Raw genomic sequence first — 15,624 nt, forward strand, 5'->3', positions numbered from 1 at the left:
TAAACGAGCTCACAAATTCACAATGTCAAATGACAAAGTTATTTAATACTGAATACAGATTCAGTATTAAATTACGGATATATAACGAGTTGAATATTAATTATTTTCCACACTTAATTCATTTCATGTAGTGAAAAGCATTATTTGTATTATGTTGAATGAAAGTAAAAATACGAAGTGATACGACTTACAAAAATAATAATATTACGTATTTAGTCGTTATTGATTTTAGTATAAACTATAGGTAGTATTTATTATATTATCTGTGGCATAAACTAGACGTTTTTCTGCCCTATTGCCTCTTTCAGGGTTTTTTTCTCGATAAGAACCTTTCTCGTGCCATAACAAAAAGGTAAAAAATAGCCGAATTGGTAGAGCCCGTTCTCAAGTTTTACGCTTAGCAACAAATTTGAATATTCATTCAAAAAAACTTAACCCCTCAAAGGTAGTTTAGTTTTTTAGACGGCTAGTTCCTAATATAATTGAACATGGCGTATCAAAACTACACATTTATTCCTAATCAATTGTCCTTGTTCTATTTAACCAAGAATATGTGTATAAATAACCTTATAAAATATATGTTAGGCACTCAGAAACTTCTGATATAACGTGAGCAATAAATTCAAAGAAGTAAGGAGTTAGGGAAACTAATTTCAAACTCAAACTGTTATCGAAACGTGTTCGCAGATCTCGTGAAAATATTAATAATATTTGTTCTTTTATTAATCTTCTTATTGAGGAAATCTTTCCAAACAATCTTCATATCAATACTTATGACATTTTTTTGTTACGTTTCCACGACTAAATCATAGCAACATTTTGGACAAAGTCAAAAAAATTACTCGAATGCTCAGCACAAATAGTTAAAAAAATCAATCTCTATAGTTACCCAGCGGTTGAAATAAGAGATGAAATTTTTACCGTGTTTTTTCGTGAGATAAAACTAGTATCGTAATAGAAGCTTCAGATAATTTTATAAGAACGTGCAGTATTACATAACAATTTTTAACAAGTTTAAAAAGTAGAGTCATCTCATTTTAACTTGGCAAGTTACATGTTCTTTCACTAACTTCACTTCTGTATAAAACTGTATACTTAATGATATTACTAGCCCGTCTATCGTTATTCTGCTAGGACATTTATAAACCTTGGGGGTAAAAAAGTTCCTACTACCTATTTGCAGACATACCGAAGGAGTATTAAGCTCGGAAGCGTAACATCGTTATAAAATACATTATGTATTTCAATAAACGTCTATAATATTAGGAAACTATTTTTTGTTCTTTCCATATTATTTGGATGTGCAATATGTCCTGTGGGAATATTTTTTTAAACGTGCCAACTACAAAGACTAAAATCAATGTTATCTAAAATCAATGTTATCTACAATGCCTACTTTACGCAAAATAGCATCTTTGAATCAAACCTTTGTAATTTGTTCTATTTCAATAAATTTAAGTTCCAAACAATCAGTTTTTTCACATAAATACCCGTGAAGTATGAATATTCAAAATACATTCAAGATAAGTGCCAACTTGGAACCCACTTTGGAATCGTATGCAAATGCGACGCGATAAACATACAAACACATTTGGGGTGAAATGTTCAAATAGTTGGAAGGCCTAAGGGCGCTATGATAGTACCTACCAAAACGTTTTATCTTGACTGTGTTTATAATATATGTGTAATGTATGAAGTAGTGAATATACTAATATTATAAAGAAATTGTTAGTTTGTTTGCTTTAACGCGCGTTTCTCAGGAACTGCTAGAATTTGAAAAATCCTTTAAGTGTTAGATAGCCCATTTATTCTGGAACACAGCTAGTTAGTATATAAGTAAAACCTTCCTGTTGAACCACTCTATCTATTTTAAAAAGCCGAATCAGGAGCTGCTGTGTAATTAAAGATCTAAGCATACATAGAAACAGACACAACGAGAAGCAACTTTGTTTAATACTGTGTGGAGATGAACAATAACTACTTAGTAATCTATCATCTATGCATTCAATGTTAATATCTTCTTAATAATTATACAAAATGTTGTTGAAACCTTTCAAATACGTGATGCTATCGTAAATAAATGTTAAATTAAACAGCACTGAATCATCATCATCATTGTGAAAGAACTTTTGTGATTAAATGAAATTAAAAAAAAAATCGAAGAAAACAATTGTACTTCCCTTGTCCCTTTAGAGTTCAGAGCAAACCTTTGTCACTCGCGCAACCCCAATAAAAAATTAAAAGTATACATTTATTTCCAAATTGGAAAAGCTAACGTCTTTTATCCTTATTTGCCTTACTTTAACCAATTCCTAACTTTATGATTTAACGTAACAAAGATGCACATAAATTTGAAAATCAATAAGCCCTCAGCATTATTGAAAGTGGTATACCGTATCCTATATTATGATAATCCGCCTTTGTAAGGGCCTTGTGTCCTGAACACACATTCTGTTATTGGAATCACGATTTTTATTGGATATCCTTAACGTTTTAAACGGAAAAGGGTTCTCAATTCGATCTTTAGAGGCTGTGAAGTGGTCTAGTCGTTATCAATAGGTATGAAAGTTAAAAACAAATATTAAATCTATTACTAGATTTGACCTATCCTTTTTATATAGTCACCTAGTAGATATTGTAAAGTAACCTATTTACTATGTAATGTATTTATTTATGTTATTCATAATAAAAAAAAACATATGAACATTTCATTGAATTACAAGATGGCTATAATATTTTTATTAACTTATGACTTTCCTACGATTTTATTATATGTATATGTTACGGCTAAAGGTAGGTGAGAACATAAACTTAAGATTAGCCGGCTAAACTTAGGTTTATTTTCGACGAGGTGTTAATGTTAGTTTGTTCTATCTTTAGCCGGCTAAACTTAAGTGTAACCGTGGCTAAAAATGTCGGGGTGGGTAGATTTGGTTACTATAATACATGTAAGGAACAGGGCGAGTGTTTTCTGGCACTTCGCCGGCTGCTGCCGCAGCACGCTCGCTGCGCTCGCTCGGCTCGTGCGGGTCTTAAGAGTTCTAACCTAACCTAACCTAGCCACCAGCTTTCTGCCCTGAGTCGGGGTGGGTAGATTTGGTTACTATAATACATGTAAGGAACAGGGCGAGTGTTTTCTGGCACTGTGCGGGCCCCTCAAGCCCTCCACCGGCCCGGCGCTAACCAAATCTACCCACCCCGACATTTTTAGCCACGGGCCTGCGGTTACACTTAAGTTTAGCCGGCTAAAGATAGAACAAACTAACATTAACACCTCGTCGAAAATAAACCTAAGTTTAGCCGGCTAATCTTAAGTTTATGTTCTCACCTACCTTTAGCCGTGACATATAGATTATATTTTTTAGTGTTACAAATGTTAGTAAAATATTATGCATATTATATTTAAAAAAAATACTTACCAAAACATTTTTAAGCTATTGCATAGCTTCTATCGCGGGCCTTGAGCGCGGGGACCGAATCCAGAAATTTAGTAACGAATAACCTCACGCTCCCCACTCCGACGGGCATGGAGGTGTGGCTTGAAGGCATGCTATGCAATAGCTTTACCGCGGCAGTGTCTTTTTTTTTTTTTGGAAAATAAAAGCTCTCTTTCTTTAAAAATAAACTTTGTGTAAAAGTTTTATAAGTATGTATATTTAACGTTTCTTTTTGTTTTCAGATACTTGACGCTCTTCGGAAAACACGTAAGTGAATTTTTTATTTACTGCTTTCAGTACTTTATCTGGAGTGTTTAAAATATTTTACGTGACTTTTCTTTTTGGTGAATATTTTGAATTAATAATGTTTCGACTTTATCCGAAGGCTTTTTACAAGTGTCTAAGTTTAGCGCTTTGTGTGTATCTATACTAATATTATAAATGCGAAAGTAACTCTTTCTGTCTGTCTGTTACTCAATCACGCCTAAACTACTGAACCAATTTGCATGAAATTTGGTATGGAGATATTTTGATACCCGAGAAAGGACATAGGCTACCTTTTATTGCGAAATATGTACCACGGGCGAAGTCGGGGCGGACCTCTAGTTTCTTATAAATACGTTGTAATTTTTGTCTTATTATACCTATTGTATGCCTATTATTGTTATTTTATTAAAAAAAAATTAATGTACGGTCTATTGGCGCTCGAATATTTTTCAATACGTACTGATCAACTGATAAAATATATTATCACAGGTGAAATATATTGTTTATGTGATGAAATATTTTCGTACTATGTATTAAGGTAGTTTCTGTTGCCGTGATTATTCCTTAACTCAGTCGAATTATACTTATACATAATTACAGCATATTATACAAAACATAAAATTTCACTTTAACAAAAAAGTATTGTATTTTTGTAAGGAAATTCGTTTCTCAGTCCGTCCTCCAATTTCAGGAAATTATATTTTATCTGTAACAATTTTAATCTGTGATGAAATTCATTTTGGGACATCTGCTTATCAATGAATAATGAGAACATTTTACTTGATAACATTTCCTAAGAATTAGAATTGGTTATTAAAAAGAACAGACATTATTTTTCGACAAGGCCTTGATCAGATAAATAATTTTCTATTGTATTTTCCAAAGTGCTTAGTACTTTTTTATAAGGTTATTAACACCTATTGTCTCGTTTCGAGATTTATTAGATTTATATTGTATTACCTACGTAAGTAATTGTTTAAAATATAATGATTAAATTATAACGGACGAGTAGTTCCTGAGATCTGCGCGTTCAAACAAACAAAACTCTGAAGAGTTTTGTTTGTTTGTAGAGCTGAAGCTTTATAATATTAAGTACCTCATTCTTATAAATAAAAAGTAAAAAGAGATTTCCCGGATTACAATTTGCTTTCCACTTATCTCAGTGCACTCGAGCTCAAGCAGTTTAAGTTGCATTAACCTAAATAGTCATTTAAAATAGCAGTTTAAAACGTGTTCGTGTTACAAAGAACGTGTTAATATAGCCTCCAGTCTGGTGGAAATTTATAGCAAGGAAAATTTAAAGTAAGAATGTTTTTGAACGTTTTTGTGACAGACTTTTCTTAGTCGAAATGTTCATGTGTACGAAGACGAAGAGATGTATAATGTATATGCCTGACTAGCTGTGCTCCGCGGCTTCACCCTCATTGCTCCGCTCCTGTTAGTCTTAGCGTGATGATATATAGCTTATAGCCTTCCTCGATAAATGGGCTATCTAACACCTAAAGAATTTTTCAAATCGGACCAGTAGTTCCTGAGATTAGCGCGTTCAAACAAACAAACTCTTCAGCTTTATATGATTAGTATAGATAATCATGGTTTTACGTTAAAGTTTTCATCAAATAAATTACGCCGAAATAATCAAAATATTCAAATGCTATTAGAATTCAAATCAAACATTAAATAAAATTCTAATCCAATTCAGTTGTTGATTCATCATCCCTTGGGATCACTTTGTAAGTTTGATTTCCTTTGATTGGACCCTTATGCAAACTATACCTATACCTCTATTAACCGATCGCATAATTTCAGCTTCTAATACAAGGAATGTTTTCCAATTTTGCAGCGTTTTTAAAAGACTTAAAAAAAGGAAGGAGGTTCTCAATAGATGAATTTTTGACTGGGTGAATTAGATTATGCTTTTTTTTTTATTTGAAAACTGGTGTCTATGTTAAAAGTTTACGCCTTCTTAAGGGCTTGGTCTAGTAGTGCAAACAAATGCATCCTGTCATCCTATATGTAAATAATACAAATGTACTAAGGGAAAGTTGCTCCACTTAATTTTTAAAAATTAAATCATTCGTATGCATAATTTAATATTCGTAATAAGTACCAAAAATGACAATTTGAAACAATTTTCGTGAAAATTACACCGGGTGATTTTTTTTTATCAGTACACAAAATTTGCGAATACTTTCTATTGATATCTTCAACTTCATGTTTATATATCTGATCAACTTTTACAAAGAAAGGACGAAATATAAAAAAAAATAAGCTTTCCATACAAAATGCATAACTCTATACATTTTTTTCGACCTAAGTTTCTTAGTGAAAGTTGTTCAGTTTAACTAATAAAACGGATAAACAAATTTTGTATATAATAAAAAAAATGTAATGTTTGTGTTAAAAAATTATAAAATAGAAAAATACGCAAATGAAAACAAAAGATATTTATTTCTGACTAGCTTCCGCCCGCGACTCCGTCCGCGCGGATGTCAGTCTTCGCGTCTTCTACAGATTTATTATATTATGTGTAATATATAGATTTATATTGATAAACCTAATAAATCTTTTGCTAGCATTCTGATGCTTTATCGGTTGCACTGGATTTATCTCTTTTTTTTCAATCGCTTGAATGATATAGGATGAGTCCTTGATGGGCATCGAATGCTGAAGTCTCGAATCAATCAATTCTGACAGTAGGCAATTTATGTAAAATCTTGATAATGGTCCATCATTTTATTTTGCCTAAACGTTACATACTTTTTTTTATATATTCTATTTTTAACCAATTATTCACTCCAGTCCAAACAGCAAATAAGCAGACTTCTGCTTCTGCAACGTTTAGTTGTCCCTGAATTTAGAAAAAATAGTCATGATTCTTATCTATGACAAAAGTTTTATTTTTTGCATTGTATTTCAAATATTAATTTTTTTTTAACCGCATCTTCCGCATTCATATCTTTTGCCGGAATTAGATTAACTTCTACAAACATTTAACTTCTACTAGTCCCATTTTGCCTTTTTGATATGGGAGTGTATAAAGTAAATTTTTTAGATATTTCTCGTTATAATTTTAAAAAGTTATTATTATCATTTTGCTCATTAGGTAAAGTAATTTCGATATCAGTTTTAAGTTTTTTGATACCTGCAATAATAACGTCATAATCGCCTGCACATACTTATCGATTACACCCTGTATACAATCCACCATCCACATTCATAATGTTTACCTGTCCTCCTCTCCTTTACGCTGTTCACCGATACATTTGAAATGAGTAAATCTGCTACCACTGAAGGATGTTTCATTGCGATCAGCAAATTTTCACCACTGTTGTCGATTATTTGTTTTTCATTTTTAATCAGCAATTGGGAATCATCAATTTTGTTTTTTGCAGATTGGTGATGTACCCTAACAATACGTCGAAAAGGGAAAGCATCAACGAATTATCGTTTTCGTCCTCTTTTTTTATTCTTCGCGTCTCTGTTACTTCTGTTTGTTTAGTTCTCAATACCCATTGAATTTTCTATGTTATTGTGATCTTCCATTACATCTGAGTTTTGATGATGTGATGATAATCCATTCGTTTTAATATTGGTACTTAGAGTTGGTAGACTAAACTAGAAATGGCGGACTAAATTTGTCAGCGCGTCTGTAAGATCAGAATATAAAACCAACATCCTGTTATTTAAGTTACAAGATTAATAATCAAACAACATGCCGCTACATTGAAAATGACTAGAAGAAAAAATTAAAACACCTCGGATCAATTTTGGAGTAAACAAATCATTTTCCCCGTATGGGGATTTCCCCGGATGAACTTGGGAAGTTCAAGTTCTCAATACAAGTTTATATTATATTTTGTATTTCTCAAACGAAAAATAAACATTTTTGGAACTTCAAAAAAATTATATTATAAGAAAATTTATGAGCTTACTAGTTTTAAAGAAATATACATCCCTTTACTGACACCCCGTAAAATAAAGAAATTGTTGCCAATCACCTTTGCAATCTATTTGGTTTCATTAACTTTATGTTCGAAGATAATTTTTTTTCTAGTAGTACACGCGTATTTTTTTCGTTTATTTTCCATATCGAAATCAAATGTTTAAAAATACGAATATTTGCACAAAACTAAGATAAAAATAATCAATTAACAAAAATATTAAATTTAATGAAGAAGAGCAACTTTCACTTCGGTATGAAGGAAAATCGAGCGTAGAGCACACGTCAGAACGCTCCGGCCCAAGGAGCGCGACTAAAGAAATTCGCTAGGATTTTTCCTAATTATTTTAAATATTTTTTTAATATTTAAAGAATTATCAAAATTCAAAAAAAAAATTTTTTAAAGGATTAATACTCATTGGTCTTCAACCAACTCGAATAAATTAATGTAAAAAATAACTTTTAGCAGTATTTATCAATAGATTTTGTAAGGCAAAAAATGGGAAATTTAATGAATTTATAACGTTTTAATTAAGAAAATCATAAGTTTTTCGGCAATTGTATTCAGCAGTTTTTAATAACGACTATATAAGGATAATAATGCGCTGATCAGATTGTGTAAATTGTAATCGGTTGCAACGTAGTGAGTGCACAAACTTAGCTCGAAATGTCTTTGGGGGAAAGAGACTTATCTTCAAGGCCTGATTAAGGTAACATAAAGTAACTTTATAAATGTGAAAAAATTCAGGCGCATTGCGTATATAACACTAATTGATAAACAAGAAAAAAAAAATCAGTTTATCATTTCATTACCCGGGAAAAAATTGTCAAATAACTTGTTGAAAACGCAATTTTGCTAGACTGCAGCCTTAATATGACAACTTATACTAACGCCAGAATACAGTTGCTATGAGCTTTTATTATTAAAACATAAAATAACAATATAAGTTATATTATAAATTCCAAAATATACAGTATTTTCCATATATAAACAAATAAGATATAATCCTCTTTACCATAATTAACATACTGCTATTAAAGCGTACACACTACACAGAACACGTCCCGAAATTAATGTTTTCTCGTAAAACAAAAGCCTTTTTGTGAGCTCCATTTGGACGTCAAATGAGTGTTTTAATTTAATGAATATTGGACGCTGCATGTGCATAAACTTTGTTAATTAACTTGCCATTTAATATTTGAGTTATACACCCATTTACCTACGATATGTCACGTTACTGCGAAACATACAAACATACACAAAAATCTTCGTACTACACATAAATTCAAGATTTTTATATGTTACTAGAGGTCCGCCCCGGCTTCGCCCGTGGTACATATTATTTCGCAATAAAAGGTAGCCTATGTCCTTTCTCGGGTATCAAAATATCTCCATACCAAATTTCATGCAAATTGGTTCAGTAGTTTAGGCGTGATTGAGTAACAGACAGACAGACAGAGTTACTTTCGCATTTATAATATTAGTATGGATTTATCTTTCGAATATTATAATTAACGTAAAAATTTGTGAACATCGTTAGATTTCGTCGCTCTTTCACGCATAAAACGGTGATCGGATCTCTATAAAGTATGGAAAACAAATTACCCTGGATTATCCCATTTTTTACTTTTTATCCGGGCGCCACGCATGGGAAGCTTACAAATTGATTATAATACCTATACTAGTCACTCGTCCTGAATAAAAAATTAAATATTACCCATGTCCAGTAACAAGGATGTAAATTAAATATTTCTTATTGCCCAGGTCACTCAGTAACAAGGATGTATATTTCTGCTGGTTAATTTATTTTTAAATCCCCTATGAATATTTTGACAAAACCTGTTACAAACGAACAATCGTATACATGATTTGCGTTTAATTTATGCCAATTCACATCAGAATATCGATTTGTTTATGCTGGAATTCCAACACATCCTCATGTACTCATTTATATTAACAGTAGATCATTATCTTAACGAGAAACTAATTTGATCAAACAATAATTAATATTCAAATTGGGCTAGCATAACCGCATTGTTATAGCTAAATACATTCTAAATACAGATAGTGTTTATCACCAATGCATGCGTTTAACAATTTAGCAACATTTTCATATTAAATGTTCTGGAACAAATGCTTTGAAAACAACAATTCGACGAATCTGCTGTGTCAACCACATTTGTATTATATTATACGCTTGCTTTGCTTTTAAATTTAAAATAATATATTGAACAAACTTATAATTTTAACGGATTTTAAACGTGATTTATTCATTATATTATTATCCAGACGTTTCGCACATTTTGCGGTGAACGTGGTCACGGGCAGATGAAGATTTTTTTTATGAAAGTACGACTAGTGACGGAATATCTCTTCGTTTATATCACAATATATTATAATTAGGAAGGTCTCCATTTTTTTTAATAATATGCATAGAATAAGGTATAAGTAAGGAAGTACAAATACGTACACTACATTACACATAACAACGATTTTGACCATTTTTTTGTTGTTGTAAGAATAAGGAACCTACGAAAGGAAACAATTCAAAATAGCGAAATATTAGAAAATTTAATAAAACTTTTACGACTGTTTTACTCTGTGCATTTGACATGATTTTAATCGGGTCAGCTAGTTATTTCGAGTGATTTTGTGAAAGTCAAAGTCAAAGGAAATAGGGATTAATAACAATGAATGAATGAATGAATGAAAATACTTCATTCGCACCAAAACAAGGAAACAATACGATAAAAAACCATGTTTTGTTCCGTTCCGATAGAAAAGCGATTTAATTGGAATTAAAGTCAATATTTTCCTGTTACTTCAGGCCATAACGAGCAAGTACTGTTGTTGCCTGAAGGTAAATTACTTTTTCTTCCTCGATCCTATCCTATCCTTTGTTAAATAAATGTGTATGAAAATGAATTTTCGTTTTGAAAAGACCATTTTTCCGCAATGATATAACCGTCATAGACGCAGAAAATGTGGTACTGAAAATAACAATTAGTCATTATAATAATGAATGTAACGTTAAAAAAAACATATGTCTATTATAACCACGTAAATCTCTATACTACCTAAAAATAATCCCTATTTTCCTTGGTCTAGCATCGCGCGTGAACAACTGGACCGATTTCGATAGTTATTTTGTGATGTGTTCGTTATTGTCAGAACAATCGTTCTTCTCGAAAAAAACTAAAGAAATTGGTCTAAATATAGGACAAAATCTGTCGGATTACCGGGTACAGTTAGTATATAAATAATATAATAGCATATTACCCATCCCTCCTTCGTATCTACAACACAAATACTAAGACACCGTCCTGACATCTATTTACGTTGTTCACATCTTTAAAAATGTTTGTACAAAAAGCCCCATTATTTTTTGTTTACACACAAAATTACTTCCCTTTGTCTGCGACCTTAAAACTCACAAGGGCTTGCGATATGTGGGGTGCGTGATAATTGATATTAATTAAACTAGGTACAGTACCTTTGGGTGATGCACAAATAACCACACACTCACAGTTTTAACGTTTATTATCTCCGCACAGAAGGAGAGAGACGATTATCAGATACAAGCAACACTTTGGGCATAAAAATACAAGAACAAAAAGACACTGACTAGATGCGCATTCGGTAACTAAGATCGAACCGTTACTTTTACAATTGTGAAGAAACTTGAAGAAATATTCCGATCTACCCGCTGGGACCGTGATAATTTCGTCGCGGCACGCATACTACGCGAATACCGCGACTCCGTCATAAAATAATAAATATTATAATTATTTTGTATGAGTGTAATGCATGTCTGTATTTTTTGTGTTTTGTGTAATGAATGTTTAGTGTTATAATTAAATACGAATATAAATATGAAATAAAATATTTAAATACTTGTTGTGTGTAATATATACGTATGATAAAATACATACACTAAAATATCGTGTGTTAGCCACATCACTCCCCTCCAGAGACCGGGTTAAGGGCGATAAAAGTCTGGAAAGTGAACTCTCCTCCCAGAGCGAGTGGTATATGCCACAGGAGCACTGGGAAGAGGTAGGGGAGGATCGGGAGGTGGAAGAGCGGGAGAAGGAAGGATTTCGGGAGAAGACGACAGTAAATAGGCTGGCTTCAGGCGGTCTATGCTAACCGTCGTTGACTTCCCCTTTAATTTAATTTTGAAAAATTTGTGATCTCTTGAAATGACCTCATGTGGCCCTGAATATGCGGGTTGTAAAGAGCCGCGCAGTGCGTCTTCCCTAAGGAATACGTGACCACATGAGGCTAAATCTTTGTAGATGAATATGTTTTTCTTACCATGATGTTGAGTTGGTACTGGGCGAATATTCCTGACGAAATTTGTCAACCGAGCTGATAAGTCGGTGATATCGGTAGTATAAGACGAAGTGTCGTGACCAAAAAATTCACCTGGTAGGCGAAGTGGTTCACCGAAAACCAGCTCAGCTGAGGAGGAGTGCAGATCCTCTTTCACAGCACTTCTTATGCCGAGAAGCACGAGAGGTAGTGTTTCTACCCAGTTTGCGTCAGCGTGACAGGTAATTGCGGCTTTCAATTGTCTGTGGAAGCGTTGCACTGCGGGTGATATGCGGTTGTCTTACGGTGATCGAAACCGATAGACTTAGCGAGCTGCTGGAATAGGGCCGATTGAAATTGTGCACCGCGGTCGGTAACGACGTCGGTTGGACAACCATAACGGGCTACCCAGCAGGACACAAAAGCTTTTGCGACAGTTTCTGCGGTGATGTCGGTAAGTGGTACAGCTTCCGGCCATCGCGTGAAGCGATCGACGGCTGTTAAGCAATACCGATAATCACCACAAGGTGGTAAAGGGCCGATTAGGTCTATATGGACATGTTTGAATCGCGCTGAAGGTAAAGCGAGCGTACCAATAGGTGACGCGACATGCCTGTTCACCTTCGAGCGCTGACAGGTCAAACATGCCTTAGACCATTCGCGGCAGTCCTTCCGCATTAAAGGCCAGACAAACCTCTGTGCAACGAGCTTGGCTGATGAATTTGCGCCTGGGTGACTCAATGAGTGCAGACAATTGAAAACCTGCTGACGCAGTTGTGTAGGGACGAAAGGTCTGGGAGTCGGTGTACTGACGTCGCAGTACAGTTGAGTGCGACTTCCAGGTAAATTCATCCGTTTTAGGCGAAGAGATGATTCACCTGTGAGATGCGCAGTGAGCTCAGGATCTGTAGCTTGCAACCTTGCCATCTCTTCTAGATCGACCGGCCTCTGCAGTTCACATACGCGCGATAAAGTATCAGCGACGACATTATTTGCACCTGATATATGCTGTATGTCGGTTGTGAACTGCGAGATAAAGTCGAGGTGTCTATACTGACGCGGCGTGCAGTTACTTTTCCTCTCGTGGAAAGCGTAACATAACGGCTTGTGGTCAGTATAGATCGTAAAATGGTTAGCCTCCAGCATGTGTCGGAAGTACCTTATGCTCTCGTAGATGGCAAGGAGCTCTCGATCGTATGGTGAGTATTTTACCTGTGACGGGCTCAACTTGCGCGAGAAGAATGCGAGCGGCTGCCAATCATCATCCTTAAGCTGTTGTAGGACTCCACCTATCGCTGTATCTGAAGCGTCAGTGACGAGTCCTAATTTAGCTTCACTGGCAGGATGAGCGAGCAGGGCTGCTTCGCAAAGGCTTTTCTTGCAGTCTTGGAATGACTGCAGCGAATTCCCTTCTATGACCACGGGATGAGAACCTTTGACGGAACCTACAAGCAAGGCGTTTAAAGGTGCTTGAATTTGGGCAGCATTGGGCAAGAAACGTCGATAAAAATTAACCATGCCCAAGAATCTTCGAAGCTCTCGAACAGTTCTTGGGACAGGAAAATCGGCGATGGCTTGCACCTTGCTGTCCAAAGGTTTGGTTCCCTTTTCAGAGATTTCGTAGCCTAGAAATGTTACCTTAGGAGCGCCGAAGACACACTTGGCTGTGTTAATAAGAACACCATAATCTCTCATACGGGTAAAGAGTTGGCGCAGGTGGTCTTCGTGCTCTTGTGCTGATCTGCTGAATATCAGGAAGTCATCAAGATAAGGATAACAGAAATCTAGGCCTCGCGTCAATTCATCGACAAATCTCTGAAAAGTTTGACCTGCGTTGCGAAGTCCGAAGGTCATAAATGGAAATTCGTACAAACCGAAGGGTGTGGTGATTGCTGTCTTCGGGATATCGCCTTCAAAAACAGGAATCTGGTTGTAGGCCTTAACTAAATCTATGACAGAGAAGATAGTACAACCAGACAGACAGTGTGAAAAGTCCTGTATGTGCCTGATCGGATACTTATCTGGTATCGTTCTTGCGTTGAGAAGTCTGTAGTCGCCGCATGGACGCCATCCATTGTCCTTCTTCGATGCGAGGTGAAGCGGAGACGACCACGGGCTGTCAGATGGACGGGCTGTCCCGTTAGCTATCATAGCCTCGAATTCCTGCTTTGCTATTTTGAGTTTGTCAGGAGCCAAACGCCTAGGAGAACAGGAGACAGGAGGGCCAGGAGTTGTGCGAATGTGGTGTGTAGTGTTGTGTTTGACAATACCTGGAGTACCAGCGGGGCGTGTTAGTTCTGGGTATTGCGCTAAAATTTTATGATAATTACTATCACCACCAGTTACAACCTTAACACTAGAAATATTACAATTAATTGAATTACAATTTATTGCTGAGCTGCTGACATTGGTTAAGCCATCGATCAATTGTTTTTTACTTACGTCAACAATAATTTGGTAGTGTGAAAGGAAATCTACACCAATAATGGCTTTGGTGACGTCAGCTACAACAAAACGCCATGGAAAAACGCGACGTAAGCCTAAGTTGAGGTTTAATTGAATGTAACCGTAAGTATCGATGACGGAACCATTTGCAGCACACAGTTGATAATTAGTTTTACATCTTTTTTCAGACACAGCACTTATAGGGAAAACACAAATATCACTACCGGTATCTATCAGGTATTCAACATTAAGAGTGGGGTCCGTAATGAAAAGACGACCGGGGGAAATGGGGCAGGCGTTAGTCGCCATCACTGAGTGTCGTATGCGTTTCGTGTCGTGCGATGCCTTGAAGTCGCATGGCTTAATGCATCTGTTAGCCTTTGTGCCATGTTTATTATGATACCAGCAGATAGGGTAACGCCGGTAATTAGAGTGGGACCGTCGAGAAGAAGACCGTTGGCGACGATGGGGAGAGGGATCTCTGCGCACACGGGGACCGGGTCGGGAACTGCTTACTTGGGTGGATAGCGCGCTCGCCTGGCGCGTCAGCTCCACCACCTGGCGTGCCAAGTCGTCCATTGCCGAAGATGGCGATGAAGAAGTCGCTGCAACATGAGTAGTGGGAGCCGCGATCTCGTACACGCGGTCAGCCAGCTCAGCCAGGGCGTCCAGGGACAGCGTAGGTTGTGACGCAACGATCGGCTGCAATCCAGCAGGTAATCGGCTGGTCCAGATTGTCTTTAAGAAATCTTCTGGAATTTCGGGACCAGCTAGATGCTGCAAATGCCGCAGGAATTGTGACGGCTTGCGTAATCCCAGCTGCTCGTGCATCAACAGCTGTTTCACTTTATTATCTCTAGACACGGATAATCTTTTTATTAATTCCGATTTTAATTTAATATAATCAGCAGGGCCGGTAAGGATGTCTTCGACCTCGACCGCATACTGTCGATCTAATATGGCCAGAATGTGATAAAACTTGGTAGTATTGTCAGTTATGTTCATTATAGCGAATTGCCCTTCAACTTGTGCAAACCATATTGCAGGCTTTTCAGGCCAAAAAGGTGGGATCCGTAAATGTACAGATGGTTGCTGGGCGGGCGACACGTGCAACGGTCGTTCCGCCATTTTGACGCACCTTCGCGCTTGAGTATTAACTCGATCAGCGTTTTCGGAATCACTTGCACTGGACATAGTTTTTATATATATAGTGTTCA

The 15,624-nt window shown here is 35.8% G+C and overlaps 1 protein-coding gene across 1 annotated transcript in view; it reads left to right on the forward strand.

Annotated features, from left to right (window-relative positions):
- Positions 1-15,624, forward strand: part of Scp2 (Sarcoplasmic calcium-binding protein 2) — a 53,394-nt gene that overhangs the window by 8,546 nt on the left and 29,224 nt on the right. The window contains exon 2 of the mRNA XM_090102257.1: positions 3,680-3,704. The gene's annotated coding sequence lies outside the window, so the exon portion shown is untranslated. The remainder of the gene's footprint in view (positions 1-3,679; positions 3,705-15,624) is intronic.

Source organism: Colias eurytheme, chromosome 5 (genome assembly GCF_061535395.1).
Source record: "Colias eurytheme isolate Ceu_HAF_F1 chromosome 5, ilColEury1 Martin Lab GWU primary, whole genome shotgun sequence".
NCBI classification, from domain to species: domain Eukaryota; kingdom Metazoa; phylum Arthropoda; class Insecta; order Lepidoptera; family Pieridae; genus Colias; species Colias eurytheme.